Genomic DNA, 23,574 nt, shown 5'->3' with positions numbered 1-23,574 from the left:
GCAGCTGTAGCTTTCCTTGAGGTGAGGAACCTGGAGATGAGAAGGCTATGTACTGAGATGACAGAGCACAAAGGTGGACAGGTCTGGGCCCTTGGTGGCACTGTGGAGTTCTCAAACCAACACTGAAGCTCTTACCCTCAGAGTTTATTAAATGACTTCATTGTTTAAACCATTTTCAGTTGAATGTGGTCACTTGCCCTAAGAATCCTTCAAACGTATACATTGTACAAGAAATGCCAAATAAGGACTGAGGTAGGAGTCAATACTGATACATGAAGATAGAGTTTTACTAAGAAAAGTTATCCACACCCCTTATCTGCTCCTTGAGGATATAGCCATCCACACCCAGAGGGACCCATGCTCATCAGATCCTGTCATACAGTAAAGGAATTAACATACCCATCTGTGACAGACCATGTTTTGTTTGGACTTATTTTTAAACATATCATGTGAGGGAGTAGTGGGGGAGGTAAGTGCAGGTTCCATTGAGGGAAGAGGGAGTCCTTGACCCTGTCTACCACCACTCAGTCTAGGATTCTAGCAAAGGCCACCTTGGGGGATGTCCAATTCCAACCTGGGCACAGACATTAAAATAAACTTGGTTGTGCAACAGGCAGAGGAGGGACCCAGGTTTAGCTTTCCTAAGCTGTTCCTGGGTCTCATGTGCTAACTATACCCAGAGGCCTGCCCTCTGCCCTCACTGGTACCTGCACTTATCTGAAAGAACACTTGCATAGGTTTCAATGGGCATTTCAGCCAAGAGTGACAGGGCCACTGGGATGAGTTTGGAGCATCAGGGAGAACCAACAGAAACATTGGCCCACACCAAAAGGCCCCTGACCCTCCACACACAACTTCAGCACCAGAGAGGTCTGAAGGGTATTCCTGAACATTTGGATTAAAGTGCATCACCCATAGGCCAGGACAGCCACAGGATGGCAGATGGACTCTGCAGGGCCAGAGGATTCCTGCTAAAAGTCAAACAGCTTCACCTCTCCCACTCTTCCTCCTCTCTTGTTGAAATGAGCAGGGTGATGGACAGGCTTTCTGAGAGACTGGACCTCTCCATCCAAGAAAAGGTAAATAACCCCTGGAGAGACAGCTTGAACTGCCTGGTTGAGTAAGATTTGAGCAAGATTGGACACTGAGTTCATATTTTTTTCTTTTTTTTCCTTTTTGCCATAGCAGAGAGGTGGGGTGGGGCAGATGACAGGAAGAAAGCTACAGACAAAATAACACATCTATCAGCACATTTAGGTTGTGAACTAAATTTATGAACTTGTCCGACATAGTTTTTCACACACAAAAACGAAAACTAGAAAAATGACAGTAGTTAACACTGGGGGAGGGGAATGGGAGAAGTGGTTAGTAAAAACAAAGTAAATGGCATGAAAGCTATAAATAGTAAGTAGCAACTAACCTATTATCATAGATATGTGGATCTGAAGCTGAAGAAAAAGAATCAGAGCAGGGCATATAGATATGAGGATGGTTAGCCCAGAGGGGATGCTGAAGCTATGTGTATACATGGGAGCATTTCTAAGAACACACAAATAAGAAGAACCACTGAACAATATTGGCATTTGTGGAGTGAAAACAGAACCTGCTGAGGAATCCATAAAGGACAGTCAGGATAGAAAACCCACAAGAATATGATACATAGGAGCCCAAAATGAATATATTTTTAGGAAGGAGTGGGTAGACAGTAGGATTAAATGTTCCAGAGAAGTCAAATAAATTAAGGAGTAAAGAGTGTATGTTTTATTTCGCAATACGGAGGTCAGCGGAGACCTCAGTGAGAACAACCTCAAAAAGTGTAAGCACCAAGCCAGAGGACTGAGTGGTGATTGAGAGGAAGAATGGCAACTCTTCACAAAGAGCTTTCCAGAAGGTAGACGGTAGAGAGGCCAGACAAGGAGGAGACTTAGCAGGAGAGTTCTTTGAGATGTAGGACCTAGAAAATGTTTATACCAGGAAAGAAGCATCTATGTTTGAGGAAAAGAGATCTTGAGAAATGAAGAGCCACAAACTGAGACTCAAGAAACTTGAACTCTGGCCCAGGTCCTGCCATTAACAATTTGTGAGATTTGGGGAAAATCACTTCACCTCTCTGTGTCTCAGTATCCTCCTTTGTCAAATGAGAGTGGACCTAAATCAAATCTCATTTGGCTGAAATATTTTCTGATTCTGGATCTGCTCCAAAGAAAAAAACTGAGGTGTATATACCAGTGTTTTATTTAAAACTTTTTGTGGCTAAAAAGCTGTTACTGAAATCAAACCATTCTTTCACCTGCCCAGAATTCTGGCACATAAATCAGCACAGCATGATATAATTACAAAAGTAAAATTGGGAGATAGAAAGTTAATGCTGTTCAAGGGTCTTTGTTCCTTTGTGGAAATCAATCATTAATATTTGATCATTAATTTTTCTTTAGGGGACACTTATGAAAAGATCATCAGTCATTTATTTCTGGCTTCCTGCTCATCCACTTTAACTGTTAGGGTGAATTTCACTGAGTAGGCCTTAGTGGGCTTCTCCCTCTACACGTTGTAGGCAAGATTCATGTCAGCTCCTGTCTCTGGAGAGAGCAATTCAGAAAACAAGGAGCTGGTATGTTCCTGATGCAATGTGACATTGATCTGGAGGCCACAACACTGATAGACACAGAAACCCTGACTATTTGTTAGCAGAAGTAACACATACAAAATCATTTCTGGCCAATAAAGAATAGCACTTTGGTAATTCTGAAACTACAGCACCTATCAAGGGGCTATTGAGGGTGGCAGGGATTCAGCAACATCAAGTCCCACCAGACTAATCACTATTAAGTACCTAAATCTATAGTACTGGTTACATTATTTAACACAGGTTACATAGTATATTTCCTAAAATTAGTTTATATAAATTCAAACATTCTCCTCATTATTATGGATATTCTGCTCTATAATTTGGGATACTAAATTACTGTCTAAAGACTATTATTTGGCCTATTTCAGCCCTACAGAACAACATGTCATAATGATATAATGATTTTCCCCCCAATTATTTTAGTCAGATTTTTTGAATCTATGACCAAAAAAACCTTTAAAAGACAATTAAAAGGAGGAAAAGTTTATTTGGGCCACAGTAAGCTAACTCCATAGCTCTGAGCCCAAGATGAAGCCGAACATCATGGCAGAAGGGCATGGAGGAGGAAAACAGCTCAGGACCTGACAATCAGAGAGAGAGCGAGAGCACTCTGCTTCCCAGGGACAAAATATAAACCCCAAAGTCACATCCCTAGTGACCTTCCTCTTCCAGCCATACCCTACTTGCCTATTTAATCCATATCAGTGGATTAAAGACTCTCGTAATGATTAAGACTCTCATAATGCAATTATTTCACCTCTGAAAATGCTTACATTGTCTTACAGATGACCTTTGGGGGAACACCTCATATCTATACCATAACACTAATATTTCAGATAATTGCCACCAATCATCTATTTGTATAATATCCATCAAGTTAGAGTTGGAGTAACATAAACCTACAAAATCATTAGTACAGAATGTGAAGCAGTCTGCCATTCAATCAAAATTTCTGAAATTACTTTCATAATATATTTGAATATTCTATGAGCGAATCACAGTGAAATATTTAGAAGTCTATTACCTTCAACAACTACAATGTTGTGTTTATGTTACAAAGGTTGCCAAAGGGGCCTGGGCATGTGGCTCAGTAGTGGAGTGCTTGCCTAGCATTCATGAGGCCCTGGGTTTGATCCTCAGCACTGTAAAAATGAAACAAAGGATGTCAAAGGTACCACAGCCTCAGATTTAGATGGAAAGGACTCCTATATTCCCATCATAACTAAAACCCAAAGCACCAAACAAATATCCCTCACAAAGCAGAGTTTGGTCATTTTTAAAAAATCTTAAACCAAGGTATATACATTTCATATCGTAGGCCCAATCTCAGTTGAGGTTCATAATTCCTTTTCTGGTTCTTTCTATTGGAAGGAAAAAAAATCCTTCCATGCTGGAGTGTACTGTCAAGCTATTCTAAATCACTGTGGACTGGAAATCTACAGAATTTTCTCATCAGTCAAAACCAAAACTGAAAATCATGTTGACAAGTAAATCAGAAAAAAAAGAAAGAAAGAATGAAACAGTAGCAAAAGCAAGCTAAGTGAAATGCTTTAATCTCCCTTTCCAAATCAGGCCCCCATCTAATCAGTAAGGTTATTAACCCCTCCTTGACCAAAAAGCAACAATAAGCAGGAATTTCAAATCCCAGCTCCTACTGACTAGATGTTGGACCCTTCAGTTCTTCTCTATCCTTAATTCTCCACACAAGAAATAAGGTGTCAGGGGACACACACCCACTTGTAATTCCAATTACTCAGGAGGCTGAGGCAACAGATCATAAGTTCAAGGCCAGCTTGGCAATTTAGTGAATCCTGTCTCAAAATAAGAAATTAAAAGGCTGAGGATGTTGCTCAGTGGTAGAGTGCTTGCCTAGCATGTGCAGTTCCCAAGATGGAAAAGAAAGAAATGAAGGGATTTTACAACATGACTACTGGGAGCCCTTGCTCTTGAATATTTTCCTGAGGGCAATAAGGAGTCACTGGAGAGTAATGAATGTAGAGTGGATAAGATTATGTTCAAATTTAGGAAGACCTCTCTGGCTTCAATTTAGAGAATGGATTGAAGGAGGCGGCTCTTTGTTAAGAAAGCCCACTTAGGTAGCCACTGCAGAGTGTCCAGTGAGATGAACACAAGCATAGCCAAGGACATGTTGAATTTAGAATTTTGGACTTAAGTCTTCTTACTCAATTTTCCTTTATAATGTTTTCCCTTTTGCTTTGGTTGGAACACTTGTCCTGCAGAATTCATGTGTTGGAAACTTAATCCTAATTTATTTATTTTTCTTAAAAAAGAAGCAAAGTATCTTTATTATTTTTAAAGCCATTCTTTAAAACAAATAATTAGGCATTAGGCTAGCAACTGAAATAATTTTTGCAAATTAATATGTAGCAATTAAAATTTAATAGTACATTATCATATTATTCATATAAAATAACTAGTTATTACTATACCAATGCTTCTTCAGATTAATAGAAATAAGAAATTCACAGTAATTTATTATATGCATTTAAGGCTTGCTTTATCAAAATAATTTTAATAAGTTTTATGATACTGGAATAATTATTTTTTCCTATGTATCTATTTCTTTTTTTATTAATTTTTTAAATTAATATATGACAGTGGAATGCATTATAATTCATATAACACATATAGAACACAATTTTTCATATCTCTGATTATATACAAAGTATATTCACACCAATTCATGTCTTCATACATGTACTTTAGATAATGATGACCATCACATTCCACCATCATTTCTAATCTAACACCATGCCCCTACCCTTCCCCTCCCACCGCTCTGCCCTATCTAAAGTTTGTCTATTCCTCCCATGTTCTCTCTCTATGAATCAACCTCCTTATATCAGAGAAAACATTAGGCATTTAGTTTTTTGGGGATTGGCTAACTTCAGTTAGCATTATCTCCTCCAACTCCATCCATTTTCCTGCAAATGCCATGATTTAATTGTCTTTTTTTGCTGAGTAATATTCCATTGTGTATAAATGCCACAAATGCCACATTTTTTAATTGCCATTCATCTACTGAAGGGAATCTAGGTTGGTTCCACAGTTTAGCTATTGTGAATTCTGCTGCTATGAACATTGATGTGGCTGTGTCCCTATAGTATGCTGGTTTTAAGTCCTTTGGGAATAGACCGAGGAGAGGGATAGCTGGGTCAAATAGTAGTTGCATTCCCAATTTTCCAAGAAATCTCCATAATTATTTCCATATTGACTGTACCAATTTGCAGTCACCCCAGCAGTGTGTGAGTGTATCTTTCCCCCCACATCCTTGCCAACACTTATTGTTGTTTGTCTTCATAATAGCTGCCATTGTGACTGGAGTAAGATGAAATCTTAGAGTAGTTTTTTTTTTTTTTAATATTTTATTTCTTAGTTCTCGGCGGACACAACATCTTTGTTGGTATGTGGTGCTGAGGATTGAACCCGGGCCGCACGCATGCCAGCCGAGCTCGCTACCGCCTGAGCCACATTCCCAGCCCTCTTAGAGTAGTTTTGATTTGCATTTCTCTAGTCTCGAGAGATGATGAACATTTTTTCATATATTTGTTGATTGATTGTATTTCATTTTCTGAGAAGTGTCTGTTCAGGTCCTTGGCCCATTTGTTGATTGGGTTATTTGGTTTTTTGGTGCTTAGCTTTTTGAGTTCTTTATATACCCTAGAGATTAGTGCTCTATCTGATGTGTGAGGGCTAAAAATTTGCTCCCAAGATGTAGGCTCTCTATTCACTTTGCAGATTGTTTCTTTTGCTGAGAAGAAACTTTTTAGTTTGAATCCATCCCATTTATTGACTCTTGATTTTAATTCTTGTGCCACAAGAGTCTTATTAAGGAAGTTGGGGCCTGATCCCTCATGATGGAGATTAGGGCCTATTTTTTTTTAAGTTGTAGTTGGACACAATACCTTTATTTTTATTTTTTTGGTTTTTATGTGGTGCTGAGGATCGAACCCAGGGCCTCACACATGAGAGGTGAGCGCTCTACTGCAGAGCCATGACCCCAGCCCTAGGGCCTACTTTTTCTTCTATTAGATGCAGTGTCTCTGGTTTTATTCCTAAGTCCTTGATCCACTTTGAGTTGAGTGTTGTGCATGGTGAGAGACAGAGGTTTAATCTCACTTTGTTGCATATGGATTGCCAGTTTTCCCAGCACCATTTGTTGAAGAGGCTCTTTTCTCCCTCAATGTTATTTTAATGGTATTGGGAAAATGGGACCTTTGGGAAGTGGTTGGATCATGGGGACTCTTCCCTAATGAATGGATCAACTGGTTATGGAAAGAGTGAATTAGTTATCACAAGAGTGGGTTTGTTAATAAAAGCCAGCTGGGCTGTCTTTCATGTAGTCCCTTATTGTGTGAGGCCCTGTGCTATCTTGAATCTACAGAAAGTTCCCATCAACAAGAAGCCCTTCACCTTGGAGACCTGGCTCTAAGTCACCAGAACTATAAGAAAAAAATCTTCTCTATATAAATTACCCAGTCTCAGGTATTCAGTTATAGCAGCAGAAAACGGAGTAAGACCATTTCATTAAAAACAATTCTTGGTAATTGTTTTTAATTGCTACAGGATATTTTATTGTATGAATATTCTATGATTTATTTAACTACATCTTTTATTTTTGAAGGTTATTTTCAAGTTTTTGTTACTTTAAAATGAGAAGGATGAATATTTTGGTATAAGAATGCTTATCCACATTAAAAATTATTTTTGTAAATGTTAATATTATACTAACTTCTTGCAGCAGATGGCAAACAAGATGAAAATAAAAGATCTTAAGGTAGACATGCAAAACAACATTACCAAAGGGTTGTATATACATGTGTATGTGCACACATTCATGTGTGTGCATGTGCATAAGGAATTTTATTTTGTCATAAATGACCACTTTGTGTTGCAGATCTTCCAAAGAAAGCACAACCTAATACCTACCCTGCCTATGTTGCACGGGACAGGAAGGCTATGAGTTTGACCTCCACAGTATTTTGCTCTATCTAGGCAAAAGGGCAAGTGCTGCAAAAGACCAAAGCTAAAAATAAAGTGTGACCCTGAGAAAATCAAGGAGTTATTTTGGGGGAGGTGGGGTCATCCCAAATTAGTACTTCTATATCTTCTCCAACTACACACTGTGATTAACCTCCTCAACCAGTGAAGGCAGATTTTATTGAAAGGGATTTTAATAATAATACTAATAACCTTAGTAGCAACATACTAGCCCTTCCTGAAGCACTTTTGTTCCCAAAGGCCAACTTTTCATAACTCATCTGTGTATCACTTGTCCATTAACGCAGAGTTTCCAGGAAGACACAGCACTAAGTTGCTGAGTCTCCCGGAAAGTTAACACATGCATTTGCTGGACTGCATGAATTATAAGAATGGCAATACCAACCCCCAGAGGGGCAGTATAACCTGGGAGTGGAGAGGATTTTGTGCATGATCCCTTCATCACTGCCAGTCAAATTCATAAGTTTGTATTTCCTCCATCAAAATGTTGTTCTCAAATACAAGTCAAACTTTTTCAGGACTGAATGAAAATCTTCCTTTTCAACCTCTAAGAGAAAAACACCAGTAGTGTCTATTACTATTTACAAAGTTTTTCACATAAATCATGTTTGGGTTTTTAATTTTTTCTTCTTATCAAGAATCTCAGGAGGCTGGGCTTGGTAGTGCACACCTGTAATCCCAGCGGTTTGGCCGGGGTGGGGGGGGGGGTGAGGCAGGAGGATGGCAAGTTCAAAGAGAGCCTCAGCAATTTAGCAAGTCCTGTCTCAAAGCATAAGAAAGAGCTGGGTATGTGGCACAGTGGTTAAGCATCCCTGGGTTCAATTCCTGGTACAAAAAAGAAAAAAAAAATCTCAGGAAAAAGGGGGGAAATTAAATGGAGAATTTATTCAGTATCTTTTTGTTTTAGAGTAACTACTAAGTATATAGAAGACACAACAGTGCTATCAAGTATAGTGACTGATTCCCTGGATCTTACATTATATTTGGAATGTTAAAATTCCATATTAATAGTTATTGTACCTATGTGTACAAAAGAGCAACTACACACAAACTGCTACAACAGTTCAGAAAAGGGAGAGCTTGTTCTTGCTAGGATATTCAGAAAGAGGAAGGTAGCAGAGATTTTTTTTTGTGTGTGTGGTACTGGGAATTGAACCAATTTACACTCTAATTTGGGGCCACATTCCCCAGTTCTTTTGGTTTTGAGACAAGGTCTTTGCAGGGAGGCAATAAACTTGTGATCCTCCTGGACTCAGCCTCCCAAGTCACTGGGATTGCAGGCATGCATCACTGTGCCCAACAAACAGAGAAATTCTTTTTATTTTATTTTATTTTTTATTTATTATTTTTAGTTATACATGACAACAGAATGTATTTTGACATATTATACACACATGAGTACAATTTCCCCTTCTTGTGGTTGTACATGATGTAGAATTACGCTAGTGGTGTATTCATATATGAACATAGGAAAGTTATATCCAATTTATTCTACTGTCTTTCCCATTTCCATCCCCTCTCTGTGCCTCAGTTTCCTTATCTGTAAAATGAGGTTAATGACAGTGCCTACCTGATTAGATTGTTGGGAAGATTACATTAGGAAATGTGTATCCTAGTACTTCGCTTATAGAAAATTCTTAATAAATACTAGTTTATGTTATGTTTTTGAATGCCCTCCCCACCCCTCAAAAAAAACCCAAAAAAACCTCAGGTTGAAATTTAATTACAAGGCTGACAGTATTGGGAGACATAATGTTTAAGAGATGGGTCATTAGCAGAGACCTCATTAATTATCTAATGCTGTTACTGAAAGAATGGGTTCGACACCCCCTACCTTCATTCTCTGGCTTGCTCTTGACCTCCTCCCCTTTTACCAAGTTATGATACAGCAAGAAAGCCCAAACGGAATGCTGATATCTTTATATGAACTTCTTGGTCTCCATAATTGTGAGTCAATAAATTTCTGCTCATTATACATTTCTAGACTTAGGTCTTCTGTTATAGCAGTACAAAATGGACTAAATCACCTTTCTAGATAAACTAGCTTATTAGTAAATGCACCATATAGTCGATTATACAGATAATCAAATGTGAGCAAAATAAAATAAAACTTGAGTTGTTCCTTTTGGTAAAACTTTATATTAAAATGAAAATACTGTAATAGTAAGCCTCTGAATGGCCCCAATGGGCCACATCTCTTGGTATTAATACCACGTGGTCAGTGTGATGGTGGCTGTGAGAACTGATGGGATGCCAAAGCAAAAGTGGACCTCAGGGGAACAAAGGGAGACCTCAATCAGGCTGTCCCAGACTCACCCAGGAGATTTTCTTTTTGATATTCCCTCTGGGAATTCTGGGTCTCAATCATCAAGAAAGATGGCTTGCTGGGTGCAGTGGGCATGCCTGTAATTCCAGTGACTGGGGAGGCTGAGGCAGAAGGATTGAAAGTTCAAAGCCAGCCTTAGCCACTTAGTGAGGCCCTACAATTTAGTGAGACCCTGTCTCAAAATAAAAAATAAAAAGGACTGGGGATATGGCTCAATGGTAAAGCATCCCCAGGTTCCATCCCCAGTACCAAAAAAGAAAGAAAAGAAAAGAAAAGAAAAGAAAAGGGTGGGTTTTTATTATATGTATGTCTGTAATGTCAAGGAATAAACAAGGATAGCTTTCCCCATCTATTCAGCTTTTACTTGAAAAGGTTGCATTTTTTGACAATCCATTGTGATCTCTCTTAGATCAACTATTCTGTTCTCCTCATATCTGCATTAGTAGAACTGAGACATGGGATTTAATCTGTAAGTTTTATTAAACTACAAGTGATAGCAAATGTGAGACATATGGGCCACTAATTTCCCCTCCCACACCAAGCAAGCATTCTGTAGAGCCTAGATACAGCCTCAGCAATTTTCTCAATTTCTACCAAATATTTAACAATGTTGTAGAGCATGAGATACATTTAATTATGCATATGTACACAGATGTGTACACTATACACCTATATCATAGATTTGCTTATTCTTTTCATGTTAAAAATGAACAATTCTTTAAAAGTACTTTTCAGGTCATGTGTACTGATTTTGGTCTTGAAAAATAAAAATATTGCCATTGTATGCACACCACATATGCCCTTAAACATACATAGCTATGAAGAAATACATCAACCATTCATACTTTGCCTTGAGAGGATAACCAATAAAACTCTGACTTGTTAGTTGGTTCTTTCTGCCCTTCCTGATATCCAAAATATATGGTTCAATTTTAGCTTCAGGTAAAGAACAGAAATGAAGCAAACTAGGACATAGCATAAACACCATGGTTCAACACCATGGTTTAACAATACAGGCTCTGGAGTTTGACAACGAGTGAGCTGCACCTATGTCTGTAAGTTTTTGTTCTACTTATAGCTCTCTAAGTCTCTGCTGCTTCTTCTAGAAGATGGAGGAGATAACATCTACCTCAGCAGTTGTCAAGGTGTAAGTGATATATTTTATAAAAAGCCTAGTACACTGTGTGGCGATTAGGAAAAATGGCCTTCTTGAAGGCTGTGTTGAAACTAGACCAGAGTTAACCAAAACTCAAAGCAGGGCCAGAGCTCACAGCTGAGGCAAGATGACACCGAAGGACTGGGACTTCGTTCTAGTCAACAGACATTTACTGTGTGGCCACTGGTGCCAGCCAGGCCTATGGGAGGCACTGGGTCAGAAATGAGAAGGAAGCAAGGGGTAAGGGAAGAAGGCAGACTCCCTGTCCCCAGACTCTTCCTGCTATTGCCTTACATGGATGGTTCCCAGCCCTGCACACTCAAAGCTTGGCAAATTTAAGGTATAATGTGTGCTTTTCATATCTAATAATATCAATATTTAAGAAATTAAGGTGAAAATTACCATTGCCAAAGCTCTCCAAACTCCACATCTTTCACATGAAAACCTAGTTTGTTAAGAATTTCTTTCAGTTCTGGCCTAAGTATTTTTTTTTTTTTTGTCTTCTGAATTTATCCATGGTGCAAGATCCAGAAAACTGTTTTCAATAAAAGGAATTAAGGATTGGCTAAAATGTAAAATATACTCTTCTACAGATATCTACATCTAGATTTCCACTGGCTTTTTCTTTAACTAATAAAATATACATATTTGTGCCCTTAGAATTATATTATTTGTGTTATCAATGTGAAGGCAGAGAGGAAATAACCAATAAATCACATCTGCATGCATGTCCATGATAAGAGCCATTGATAAGAGACATTTATCCCTATGAATTCCAATACAAGCTCTTGGAAATTCTGAGTCAGTTTGCAAATCCTTCTTTAAAAGGCATGTATTAACTTATTTATTAAGTTCAAAGCATAGGTAATGTATCTACTTACTTTATTTTCTTGGCTTTCTTTTTGAAATCTGTCTGAATCTGTGAAATGGTCATCAGTGCATTCCACCTCTGTTAAAGGGGTCAAACCAAGCTGGGCATGGTGGCACACGCCTGTAATCCCAGTGGTTTGGGAGACTGAGGCAGGAGACTCATGAGTTCAAAGCCAGCCTCAGCAACTTAGCAGGACCCTAAGCAACTCAGAGAGACCTTGACTATAAATAAAATACAAAAAGGGCTGAGAATGTGGCTCGGTGATTAAGTGTCTCTGGGTTTAAATCCTAGTAACAAAAAATGGGGCAGGTCAGGGGTGGTGGTGGGAGATGCTCAAATCAGACAGGAATTCCTGAAGGAAGAGGTTCCCAAACAGTTGCATAGGATACTTCAAGGTTATAATGATCTTGTCTTGGAACTTCAGCTTGTGAGAAATTAAGAATATATGAAGACATGAATTGGGTGTCAACTTAACTTTATATACAAACGGAGATATGAAAAATTGTGGTATAGATAGGAAGGGCAGCAGAATAGAATAGACATGATTGATGTATGTACATTCCATGTATGTATTATATGTCAAAATACATTCTGCTGTCATGTATGACTAAAAAAATAAAAATAAATAAAAAATTAAAAAATTGTGGTATATATGTGTAATAAGAATAGTAATGAAAAAAACACAAAGTACATGTATAAAGACATGAATTGGTGTGAACATACTTTATATACAAAGATATGAAAAATTGTGCTCTATATGTGTAATAAGAATTGTAATGCATTCTGCTGTCATGTATTTAAAAAATTAAAATCAATTAAATAAATAAAAGAATATAGGGAAGGAAAATGGAGAGACAATTTTAATTTACAAATAGAGCACAGTTATAATCCGACTAAAAGCAACCAGATCCCTTCCCAAACTTTTACGCTTTTTTTGCTCAGATGATGCTTTAGACTTTGAAAAATGAGGTTTGAAATTTTCTAATTTTACTCAAGTTATTACAGAAGAAAATTAATGATCTAAGTTTAAAAATAAAAATGAAAACAGGTATGAAACCTGGATATCAGAATTGGATTTTGTGTAGACATCAGATATAGAAGTGGTCAGTGTAGCTCAGTGAGGGAGTATTTGCTTCGCATGAGTGAGGCCCAGGGCTCAACCTCCAGCACTGGTTAATAAAGAAAAATAGCAGGAAAGCATTCCTAATCCCTCTGATGCTTGCTACCATCTGAAACATTCTGTATAGTCCTCCCAACAACATAGCCACCTTCTCTTTCTAGGTGCATGAACTAGATGATGTATACTAGTCCTAAAACTGTGCCAGGTGACATACCTGAAAAGGAACTGTTGATGCTGCCTGGAACTGAAATGTCTTCTCAGAAATTCAGGTAACACCACGAGGAGGACCATGTTTCTATAAGAGATAGAATCTACAGAACCAAAGATAAGATATGAGCTGGACACGGTGGTGCCCTCCTGTAATCCCTGAGGCTCAGGAGGCTGAGGCAGGAGGATTGCAAGTTCAAAGCCAGCCTCAGCTAAGCAACTCAGTGAGACCTTGTCTCTAAATAAAACACAAAATAGGGCTGGGGATGTGGCTCAGTGGTTAAGTGCCCCTGAGTTCAATCCCTGTTACCCCTCCCCCCCCCAAAAAAAATATGAGATGTAACAAAAAGAAAAGAAGAAAGGTTGGCAATGCCAACTACTGATGACATTGAGATTTATTTCCATCATATAAACTACCAAAGGGAGTTAGAAAAAAATTACCTTTGTTACCAAGGTCACTGTTCAGACGCTTGGCTCTGGGGGCCCCGACAGGCTGAATTTGATAACCTGCTGGCATGATATAAAAAGAAAAATGAATTTTTTTACAGTTTGGCCAAACTCAGAAAACAGATAATCTGCCCTCCTGGATCTCATAGAATCTTTAGAATTAAACAGGGGACTAGCAAAAAACAGTATTGTGGGGAGCAGAGATAAGCATATGTACAAGGTTATGTGGGACTGCAAATCTGATTTTTTGGTTTCTGTTAGCATCTTCTGGCTCCAGGGGCCAGGAATTTGGGGGTCAGTTTCTGTTCAACCTCCTTTCTCAGCATGAGATGATTGCTTGTAGGAAGCTAAGAGATATAACAACCCAATTAGCAGGACAATTTTAAAGCAGTAGCTGTTACACAGGGAGGATGACTGCTACATCTTCATCCCTTCCTTTATTTATTTTTAATCTTTCCTCCTTCTCTGGCATTCTGTTTACTTAATAAATTCAATAAACATTTATTGAGATGAACTGAATGCTTGCCAAACCATGGTGATCCCAGGTTAATTAAGACGTGGTCTCCATTAACAAGGAGTGTGGCCTCGCTGGGGACAGCTAAGTGCAACATGGCTAGTGCTATTTGAATAGAGAGTAGGAAGTGCTAGATGGACACTGATGAGACAAAGCAGAATGAAGGTTGTAGGCGGAGGTGGGCTCATCAGGGGAAGTTTCCAGAAGGCAATGCTTAGAGTGTATTTTGAAAAGTGAACACAAAGTAACTGGGCAAAGAATGAGGAGCAGGGAGGGAACTAGAGGTAGGGAGTTGGATAGAAGCCATATGAGGCAGAGGAAGCAACTACAAATGAAGAGGAGAAATGGCAGGTTGTGTTCAGGGCATTGAAAGTGAATCCAGAGTTCTAGGGTAGGAGGTATCCTGGGCCTTGATGAGAGATGATTCCAGAGAAGAAGCAGGGTCAAGTTGAACTAGACCTTGAAGCTGTGTGCAGTAGTGAATGCCTATATCCCAGCAGCTCAGAAGGCTGAGGCAGAAGGATCCCAAGTTCAAAGCCAGCTTCAGCAAAAGCAAGGGATAAGCAACTCAGTGAGACCCTGTCTCTAAATAAAATACAAAATAGGACTGGGGATGTGGCCCAGTGCTTGAGTGTTCCTGAGTTCAAACTCTGGTACCTCCCCCCAAAAAAAGAAATGGGCCTTGAATAGTAGCAGTGAACAGCAAACAGACAAGGAACTGCTTTTACGCTCAAAGCTTAGGGAGGGAGCACCACAGAAGAAATGAAAGCAGAGAACAATGGAAATCAGATTAACATTATTAGAAGATTGTTCTGGCTGCAGTGAAGTTGAGGTAGGAAAGGAGGATGGGTCGCTAGGCATGCGGGACCCAGCAAAAGCAGCCGTGATTTAAAGTCCACTTGGACTAAAAAATCCAGATTTACAGGTTACAAACAGCACTATTAAATCAATTATTTGATCCTATCCACAAGTATACTAATAAAGTACTGTATTCACAAGGCAGAATGCCTCAAAAATGAAGGAAAAATGAAAATGCCACCCTTACTGTCCCACCCCAGTAAAGGTCAATATTTTAGTAAGTGATCTCCCTCCTGGTAAAGATCAACAGGTCCAGTTACCAACACAAAAGAGAGCCATAAAAGCCCTCTCAGATCATGTCTCTGCACCACCCATTTTACATTTATAAATATGCCTAGCTAAGAGGTAGCTAGTGCCCTACTCTACAGCACCAACTCTACCTGGTCTCTAGGGTGTGTACTTCTTTCTTTCTCTCAATGAAAGCAGTCTCTCTCTCTCTCTCTCTCTCTCTCTCTCTCTCTCTCTCTCTCTCTCTCTCTCTCTCGCCTTTCTTTACAGTCCTTTCTGCAGCAACCCAACTCACAGCCTGAGTTGAGTTCTACCTCCTTTTTGGGGGACCTCCTCAGAAATCCCATCTGGGTGACAAAGCCTACCTAAGGACCAGGCCAGAGGCAGAGAGAAGAGCTGAGGATTATTAATATGATGGGTAAGAGCTGACCAGTATAGAATTAACTGGAATGAAGGGAACATACACAAGAGGGGTTAAGTTAAAATAAATTTTTATAGGAATTTCTTTATTTCGAATAGCCACAGATGGGGAACTGTGGCCTGGGCTCTTTTGGGGGTCTGAAAAACACAATCTGCAGTCAATTCTCCTTGAGAATGACTTTGGCCTTGGGAGTTTTTGTTTTTATTAATTAATTTTTTAAAATGATCATTTGATAGCAAATCTTCATCTCATTTCTAAGCCCCCAACTCCTGAACTCCCACCCAGAGAAGTTGGCTCTCTTTCCTGGCATAAGAGCCAGGACTTAGTCTGACATTTTAGTTCAGAGGGTGTCAGTTAGAAATTACAGAGCCAGGTCCTGGACCTCTGTGCTGTGTGATTTCAGAGGCTGTTCCTCTGAGCCAGGTACAGTCACCATGGGTCCTAGTTGCCCTTCTGGTTGATTACTAATGTTCTTTACTACTTCCATTTTCCACTAAAGCTCCCTGTTTCTGAATCAAGACTGGATATTTCCAGTGTGAATTTGAATATAAGGAATCTTGAAAATTTCTCCAGCACAACAGACACAATCCTAATATAAGAAAGTGGGATTTAAATTGTGGTAAGAATTTTGTTGGATAATATGGAAATCAAACTCCTAGTTTAATCACCTACTTGTTAATGTTTCCTTCACCTCCAAGATCGTTGTTTTCAAAAAGCTGCCTCATGGAAAAATAAGCCCCAGATCTTATCTTATCATGGAATAATATTCTGTAGCTACAGAAAATATTGGATTAGCCATTTAGTTTAACTTTAAAGAACTTGGCATCAAGTAAGTATTCAACCTAAATATTAGTTCCTTTCTCCTTTCTCAATCCCTCCTTTTAAAAAGGAGAATAATATTATTTTTCACAGAAACAAAATAAGAAATTAGAGATCATTGTTTTGTTTGTTTCAATGAGGCTTCCCCCCCCTTTTTGAAAAATGCTTGGTAATTAAATATCAATTGCTAATTTTGTTCTATTCAACCACAAAACAGTATTTTCTAATGGGTTTCATGTGTGAATCAGTTAACCATGGATATTCTGTACCACTCAAACTCCATAATCTGGAAGGCTTACAGCTCTTGCTGCTGGCCACCCCCAAGGGCTCCAAGGGCAAGAGTTTCTGCTAACAAAGGTACTTTGCTTGACCAAGACTTGGTCAGGCTTTCAGACCTTCTCCTGGGCCCATCTGAGCTGCCTTATAAAATGCAGTTCTAGCAAGACTACCCCCACCCCCCCATCCCACCCCCACAGTCTGACTGATCTTGGGCACTGTGCTAACAGGTGGAGGTGAGAAGAGGGTAAGATAGCGTCCCTGTGTTTGAAGAGCTTACAATGAGAGGTGGAATTCAGGAAGCAGGAGTTTCTTTGGGCTTCTTGTATTCATGTTGTTTCCTCCTATTCTTCTGATAAAGTATTTAAAAATCATCTAGTCAGTTCCCACTGGTGAAAATTCCAGTTTACTGTTTACATTGCTGTAGTGTTAGCTATTAGGTTCTTTCCAATGTCTCTTTTATGATTAACTTTTTAAAAGAGGATTTTATGCAATAACTCTTTTCCTGTGCATTTTGAACTATTGACATAACCTTACATTAGTGGAACAACTGTATTGAAAAGAAGAATACATAAACACCCTGATAAAATTTCCTTTCAGAGGTAAAGATGGGGCCCTGAGTTTGATCCTCCACTCTGAAAAACAAACAAACAAACAAACAACCCTTTCAATGTCTTTTACAAATCAGAACTCTCTCCATCAATTCATAAGAGCACTGGACATGACTTTGAATCTAATTCTATTTCTTACTGATGGAATGATTTGGGGAAAGTTGCTTAACTTCCTTGAGTCTCCATTTCTTTTGTAAAATGGAGATGCCTACCTCTTAAAATTATGACACTAAAAGATTAAGAACATGTATACCTTAGCACAGTTCTGGTATTGAAAGTACTCAACCTAAATATTAGTTCCCTTCTCCTTTCCCATTCTTATACTTTTAAGTAAAACTGAAATAAATCTTCAGCTTCATTCTATTTCCTATTAGTCACTCATTTAGATAATAGTTGGAACACCTTAACCACAGGCCTCTGAAGTAGTCAGTTGTATAGATACAGAAAGGAGCTCTTCTGAACACATTTTGTTTGTAGGATCCACCAGACACAATGTAATTAAATTGGTAAGAAATTATTTCATGCTCTTGTTACTATTACTAACTTTCTGAACAGGATGTTTTATGCTTTTCTCTTTTATTCTTATGCAAATTACTTACCATTATAATTCTGTTTCTTTATCAGAAAAATAAGGATAATAACTTTGCTTTATTATTTGCATAATGGAAACACTTGGCTGACTATGGAGGCTTTACCCGCAGGCTAACTGCACACACACTGAGCACGTTATAGGTAGGACCATGGAAGAGAAAAGGAGTGAAGGAATCAACCTTCATCTAGAGCCTGTGTTTTACATATATTAATTAAACACAAATAAGATCCTCAGAGGCACTTTACAGTTATTCAGACTTCATAGATAAGCAAATAGAAATTCAGCCAAGTACAATAACTTGCTTAAGGTCCTAAATGGCCTTGAAGCAGGATCACAATTCAAATACTAAACTGTATCTGAAGAAACAGAAAGGATTTTTAGGCCCATGGTGGCACATGCTTGTAATCCCAGCAATCAGGGAGGCTGAGGCAGAAGGATAGCAATTTCAAAGCCAGCTTCAGCAACTTAGCAAGCCCTTGTCTAAATAAATAAATAATTTAAAAGGCATGGGGATATGACTCAGAGGTTTTGCTTCCCTGGGTTCAAACCCTGGTATAAAAAAAAGGGGATGGGGGTTATACTCTATTGACTTCATTATTAACACCATTGTGGGACTGAATAATTAAATGGTTTTATTAACTTTTACTTTGTTGCTTAGAGAGAAAAACACAACAAGGAAAATTCATCTGAGAAATGCATTTTATTAGTTCTGGTCAAAGAATCACTTGAAAGAAAACTGCATTGGTAACTGATAAGTCATTAGCAAAGAGGGGAGACTATGGTGTGGGGGGGCCAAGGGTAGAGAGAAAGGGAGAAATTTCATAATTCTGAAGTTGTCTTTGGTTTCAGATTATAAAATATATTAACAAACTCCATCTGAAAGATAGCTCCATTAATATGATCAATACTGAGCATCATCTGTGCAGACACCCTGTGTCTATAACCAGGTGTGGCTGCCATGAGCATTCAGCTAACAGTCATGCACATTTCTTGCAAAGGAGAGAGGCCGAGAAGGAAAAGGCATCTTAACTTACACAGGGCTTGCTCTTTCCACAAAGGTCATTTTAAGACCAGAGTGATATCCCTATTCCACCCTTAAAATGGAACAAAGATGAAGCAAAAACTGGTCAAAGACTATAAACCAAAATAACTAACATTTCTGTTACGTTAAACTAGAAGAAATTGCATTGTTGTAGGCCAAAGTCAGTCAAATATATTATCATATGAAGTTTCATGTACAGGTTCAATCTATACATATGAAATTGCTACACAAATCAAAAGTTGTTTTCTGGGAGCTAATTCCAAAAGTGACACATGATAATTAGTGTTCTGATGAGGTATCACTTCTGAATTATATTATCACTTTTAAAATGGAACTATGAGCTGGATGCTCCCCTGTTGTCCCAGCAGCTTGGGAGGCTAAGGAAAGAGAATCATTTGAGGCAAGTTTGAGGCCAGCCTGAGCAATATAGCCAAACCCTATCTAAAAAATAAAATAAGATAAAATGGAACTATGAAATATTTTGAGAGCTCTTAAACTACACAACAGAAAAAAAATAACTTAATTATACCAGAACCTCTTAATTTTTGAGTCATACACTTCAATTTCTGTACTTGAAAAATCATATGCATAACATGTAAAATAATATTTGTGTGTATGTTAAATGGATAATGCTTCAAAGAAAAATATATATTACTCCATATAGGAGAGGGGTAATAAAGAATCAGAAGCCCTTTATTTATGGCATTAAAGGAAAAAGGTGAAGCCCTGTGGCTAACTAGCTGTGTGGCTTTGGTCAAAACAATTCACTTTATCTGCACTTCAGTTTGTATCTGTATAAAACAAATATCTCACCCCAAGGAGTAATCTGAATAACCTGGAAGGAAAATAAAGTGAAGTAGAGAGCTTTACAATTAAAGTGCTATGAAATATTGACTATATTTTAATAAGCAATGATGCTATGGATCACTGAGAATGATATCTTTGGTTTGGAAGGAACTGAAATAGATTGTTTTTAGCACCTTCTTGCAGGTAAGAAGAAAGCCATCTGCAATGACTGGATTCTGCTTGATCATAACACACCAAGGGCAACGTGTGCTGAACTGTTAACCAGGTAATGTGGTCAATGTAGACAGACCCCTGTCATGGGCTTAAACCATTCAAATGATCTTTATACGTGGATGAGATCTGGGAATTACTAAATGCCCAGTTCCTTATTCCAGTCATGCAGAGACATAGGTAAAATCAGCTGTTTCCATTGATATTGATGACATCACTTCAGTAAGTTAGCAAACATTCTTAGGTGATCTACTGGGGACAATACTGTGACTAGGATGTGGTTACTGTCCTCCAGAGTCTCGCACCTGGGTCTGGAAGCCAAGTAGGTGACTAACCTCAATTGTGGTAGATGGCAGAGCAGAAGTTAAAAAGGCCATAGAAAAATATCAGAGGAAAAGATTAATTCTAGCTTTGAAGGTGGGGCAGGAGCATTGAGGGTTTAGGACTTTATTCTGTAGGAAGTAGGGAGACATCCTGTAGGCCTTCAAGCAGGGAAGTATACTTCAAAGTAACACCAAGCAAGAAGAAGGTCAATTCCTCATCATTAGAATAAAATAGGACCACCTTGAGGGTAGGTGTGGGTATTAAGGAGCCTCTCCTTTTCCAGGAATACCAAAGGTTTGGAATGTGCATGTCCAGGAAACACATTAACCTAAGCTGTAAATTCCTTCGAGGTAGCATTAGAATTGAAAGTCATTTTTTTTTCTTCCTTGGTGCCAAGTCCAATAATACCTGGTGATTTTTTTTTTGAGAAAATAAAGATTTGATAAATTTAACCCACTCACACTGAGGTATGTATGGTGGGGCTTTTAAAGATAGTACTTTTGTGGAGACTGAGACCAGACCACTACTGGAGGTGACCCAAGGTTCTGCCTAGGTATGGAGAAAATACAACAGGGCTTTTTTTTTTTTTTTTTTTTTTTTTTGGCATTTATACACAATGAAGTTTTATTCAGCCACAAAGAATGAAATTATGTCATTTGCAGGAAAATGGGTGCAACTTGAGAGCAGCATGTTAAGTGAAATAAGCCAGACTCAGAAGTCAAGGATCCTGTATTCTCTCATATGTGAAAAATAGAGGGAACAAAGAAAAATGAGCAGGGAGATCTCATGGAAATAGAAGGGAAACCAGTGGAGTAGAGGAAGGGAATCGTAGGAGGGAAGAGAGAATGGAAAGCAGGGGTATAAAAAAATGAAATGGGGGACTGGGGTTTTAGCTCAGCAGTAGAGCAATCGCCTTGCATGTGTGCAACCCTGGGTTCGATCCTCAGCACCACATAAAAATAAATAAGTGAAATAAAGGTATTGTGTCCAACTACAACTAAAAAATAAATATTTTAAAATGAAATGGATCAAATTATATAGTATGAATTAATGTATATATGCATGTCACAATAAATTATACTATTATGCATAAATATAATGCACCAATAAATATGGGTAAAAAGAATCCAGATACGGTGACATTGCCTTTAATCTCAGTAGCTCAAGAGGCTGAGGCCAGAGGATCAAGGCCTGCCTCAGCAATTTAGTGAGGCCCTAAGCAACATAGCAAGACTTGTCTCAAAATAAAAAATAAAAAGTACTTGATATGAGGCTCAGTGGTTAAGCATCCCTTGGTTCAAACCCTGGTACCAAATAAATACAAAAAAAATTTAAAAGAATTAACTGAAAAACAAAGTTGGCAAACTAAAACCTAATGACCAACAACTTTCTTACATACCAACAAAAACTAGAAGTTTCTTTTCCACAAGGGCCTCTTAAGAGCCTGTGCTAGTTACTTACTTCCAAAGAGGGACAGGGAGTTTCGCCTCTCACAGTTTTGCAGAAAGAGGGGGTAAAAGAAAGGATTTAGACCGGTGCTCAGCACGAAGTAGAAGTAGTAGTTCAATTTACTCTTGGTGAGATCCGGTGCACAGCAGGATGACAGGCTCACAAACCTTATAGGAAGTTCCAGAGGCCCCTTTTACTAAGCGCAGAAGCTGTGCTGCACTGTCCCGACAGCGCTCCTGGCCCCAGCCCAACGCTGAGCACTCACTTGCTTGCCTGTGCGCTCCGTTGGGCGCAGCCTAGGGCGCAACGGCGGCCCTGCTGGGGTTTCTCCCAGAATCGCGGCGGCGGCGAGTCTGGGTCGAGGGTTCAGCCACCCGGGGAAGCACTGCGCACCCAGAGCCGCTCCCGAAGCTGGACTGCGGGTGCTGGAGATCGCGGGTGAGGCGTGGCACAGACTGAACCGAGTTGGGATGCGCTCACTCCAGGATTCCGCTTTCCTGGCTAATAGCGTTTCACCCAAGGGCTGAGGACCCCAGGCAGGTCCCGACTCCTACCCACAGGGGGCCGGGCTGAGGTTTCAGGTTGAGAAGGGCGCACTAAGATTTAGAGTGACATGCCCCAGTGCTATAAACAGAACCAGTTTCCTTCCAGCCTCCCCTTGGTCCCCACCTCACCCTTAGTTTAGACCCCTCGTCGCCTGACCGACAGAGCGCAACTTCGGTTGCTATCCCCGGAATTCCCTTTACTTTTCTCTAGGACGAGGGGCTGGGTGCTCTGGATTTGAGCTCGGCCCAGGTGGAGGTTGCCATTGGCAACGGAACACGCGCCAGGCACTTCTCCCCACAGCACTTCGCCCGGAAACCCTAGAAAGAGCCTTACAAAGGTGAAGAGGAGAGATGAGTTGAGGAGATCGATTTCCACCTTTCTCAGTGGAGTCCGCCACCAGACAAGGCCCGAGTTTCCCACGCAAGTCGCCAGGAGCAAATGGAGTTGGGGAGCCAACGCTGGCCTCCTGGCGCCGGCTTCTTGGCGCGCTTGGGCTGCAGTACTTGGTGGCATGGGTAGGAGAGTGACACTGGTATGCCCCTCACCTCTAACGCAGATATCAGGATTTTCTGAATTCCAGAAATGGGCCTGGCAGAGGAAGGAAAAGGCAAGAAAAGAGTTAATCTGAAGATAGCCCAGTTTTTCTCCTCGTTCCCATCTGGGTACATAACAAAGGCTGGCCAAGTGATGCAAAGGTTGCTTTCCATTGCTACCCTACCCGCCTCCACTTCCTTAAAATACAGACTGAGTATTTATTTACTAAGTCATCAGTCAGCGTGTCCCTGTGGTGTTTTTGTATGCTACAAAGTTAAATGTGCAGTTTTGAATCTTAAGCAATCATTTTGAGGCTTATAGAAATGAGAATTTTTATGATTCAACTTAAGTTGTATTTGCTTGTGAATAATAAATGTTGAACACCGTTTGATATAAACTCTTTTGTAAAGTCTAAATTTCTATTTAAAAGACTTTGCCCATTTTTACATTAGGTTATATGTGATTTTCTCCTCTGATCTGCGGCTTGCCTTTTTGCTCCGATCCCTGACCTCCTCGAAAGCCATAAGGTGAAGTCTTATCCTCCAGTATCTCAGGATGAAATTAA

The sequence above is a fragment of the Urocitellus parryii genome, chromosome 14 (genome assembly GCF_045843805.1).
Source record: "Urocitellus parryii isolate mUroPar1 chromosome 14, mUroPar1.hap1, whole genome shotgun sequence".
In the NCBI taxonomy this organism is placed as follows: Eukaryota; Metazoa; Chordata; class Mammalia; order Rodentia; family Sciuridae; genus Urocitellus; species Urocitellus parryii.
Note: the sequence above shows the minus strand (reverse complement) of the source record.